Genomic DNA, 2,576 nt, shown 5'->3' on the forward strand with positions numbered 1-2,576 from the left:
GTAAGTTTTGACAAATCTTCCCTTCAAATTGCTCTTATTTACCTAGTTTATGCGGTGCATCATTTAAACTTTGAGTAGGATTTTTCGAGTAGTACGAATCTTTTGATTTTGATTTCCCAAGGGTATAGATTTTCTAACATATTCCGAACTCAGTTTAAACTGTGAGCCTATCATATAATAAAAAATCACTTTATTTCACTCTCAGTTGAAAACAAGCCGATCTCGACCATTTTAATTGGTTATTGTTAATTTGTCATATCCAAGATCTATTTACCTACCAGGTCACGTAAGTAGCACAACAACAACTATTTTGTTCGAAAATTCTTCAAGATGTGAAAATTTTTCTTTACGTTTTTATACAATTTATTCACAACAACAAACGCTTCTACAGATTGAAACCACTACGCTAGCGTCGTATCGGTTTCCCGATTATTCGGGTTTCGTATAAAACTTCTTCTAGAAGTGGACTTTTGATTTTTCATTAACGACTACAAATCGTTTATAATCGTATAAGATTTGAAAAACAATAATCGGTTTTTCGATTATTCGATCATTCGTTCGGCATACACTCTAACAATACTCCATTAGAATTTTCTTACCGTGTTTTACCGCAAAAATGTTCTCAAATTATGTATTTTATATTTTATATCAAACTTTTCGTAATGTTTACAAGCGTATCTGTTTTTGAAAGACTTCATGTCGCTGCTTGTAGGGACCTACAAACTAACTTGTTTGTAGGGATCTCTAAAAAACTGCTGAAAACATGAAACGGTCGAAGTGCCGTTTAATGAAGAAAATTTGATGAAAACCTTCTGTGACTGTCAAAATGTGTGTGGTTGAACTATTATGCGTTTTGAAGTCGTTGCTGATGATAGCGGCTTTAAAGACAAACTTTCTATTATACCCACTTAAGTAAATATAAATAATAGACTTGCCGAAACCCGGGATTGAACCGGGGACCTTTAGATCTTCAGTCTAACGCTCTCCCAACTGAGCTATTTCGGCTTATATTTTTCCAGGATATATTGCACAATTACCGAGAATATTGCAAAAAGTAAATGCCATCTGTAAAGGTAAGGGAATAATATTATAAAGCCATTGTCTTATTTCTATCCTAGTCGGCATTCAATACTTTATAGTTTTGTAAAACCTATATATTCTTAGTTTTAAAGTAATTACGATTTACCATACCCTATATTGCTAATAACCACAGCAATTGGAAGACACATCTCCTTAAATACAACAGAAAAATAAAACTTTACGTTTGTTTTTCGAAGAAAATTTTTAAAACTGCATATCAGAACAAAAGCTATAAATGCAAAAGAAAAATCCAGGTTGAAAATTTGATATGTGGATTTGGATGTAAATGACAAAAAATCACGCTGTGTCATTTGACATAAGTTACTCTCTATAAAACACTAATACCAATTGTTATGTCTTGGAGTATTATTTTTGGAAGAGTCTTTGAACCAATACGTTTATTCGTGCAGATCGAGAAGTTAATTAAAAATGTCAAAGGTTTGAAGGTATAAAACTGAATTTGCCGAAACCCGGGATTGAACCGGGGACCTTTAGATCTTCAGTCTAACGCTCTCCCAACTGAGCTATTTCGGCGCATATATTTTCCAAGGAAAGGTGATGCACCGATTAGAAGTGATGGAATATTATCATAAAGCGAATATATTATCAGTAGCTAAGCCGCATTTATACCCTCAGCCTTTAGGCTTAATATACGACAATAATAAGTCTCATCGAAAAAATGATTTTAAACCCCAATTATGTTTGGACGAAATTCGTTTCATATAATTTGGAGTCGATTTAGCCATGACAGACTGTCTGGCTGGTATGCAAAGTTTGCACTACGTAATATTTTGCCCAAACTTAGTTTAAATTGGAAGATGGGCTATATCATTCCACCCCATCGGGTACATCCAACCGGAATAACTGAATTTTCGTATTTAGTCTTCGCTGGACTTACAAAACTTTCCTCCAGAAATTATACAGCCTCCATAGAACGGCGCTCCCAATGTTCTCTAACTATCCAAATCCAAAATATTCAGGATTAGGTCTAGCCGGTATTGCCCAATTTTATGTATTTCGCTTAATTCGGAAAATTGTTCATATTGGTCCATGTTTTCGAAAGAACAACGATGACGCTCAAATGAGCTGTTTTGATATCATTTGGGATATACATATTTCCAACCCATACAGTAAAAGGAAGAGTTTAGTACTTGCATAAAGTACTAAACGTACAGTTCGTGGTGGAGGATATACAGAGTTAGACCCGGCTGAACTTAACGCTTTTCTTACTTTTTTTTATACCCTTAGCATTTATGCTAACGAGGGTATATACATTTTCATACAGGCAAAATTTGCCTCATCGAAATAATGGTTTTAGACCCCAAGTATGTTTGGATGAAAGCCGTTACAGACAATTTGGAGTCGATTTAGCAATGTCGGTCCGTCTGTCTGGCTTGTGCACACGATAATTCTCGAACGGATCAACCGTTTGGACCAAATTTTGGCTATCGTAATATTTTGCCTAAACTTAGTTTAAGTTCGAAGATGGGCCATAT

The 2,576-nt window shown here is 34.8% G+C and overlaps 2 non-coding genes across 2 annotated transcripts; both read right to left on the reverse strand.

Annotated features, from left to right (window-relative positions):
• Positions 1-932: 932 nt before the first annotated feature.
• TRNAF-GAA (transfer RNA phenylalanine (anticodon GAA)) lies at positions 933-1,005 on the reverse strand. The gene has a single exon. It is a non-coding gene; the product is annotated as a tRNA-Phe (tRNA).
• A 536-nt stretch (positions 1,006-1,541) lies between these two features.
• TRNAF-GAA (transfer RNA phenylalanine (anticodon GAA)) lies at positions 1,542-1,614 on the reverse strand. The gene has a single exon. It is a non-coding gene; the product is annotated as a tRNA-Phe (tRNA).
• Positions 1,615-2,576: the final 962 nt, after the last annotated feature.

This window comes from Musca autumnalis, unplaced genomic scaffold, assembly GCF_047663935.1.
Source record: "Musca autumnalis isolate F117 unplaced genomic scaffold, ASM4766393v1 scaffold_1, whole genome shotgun sequence".
Taxonomy (NCBI): Eukaryota; Metazoa; Arthropoda; class Insecta; order Diptera; family Muscidae; genus Musca; species Musca autumnalis.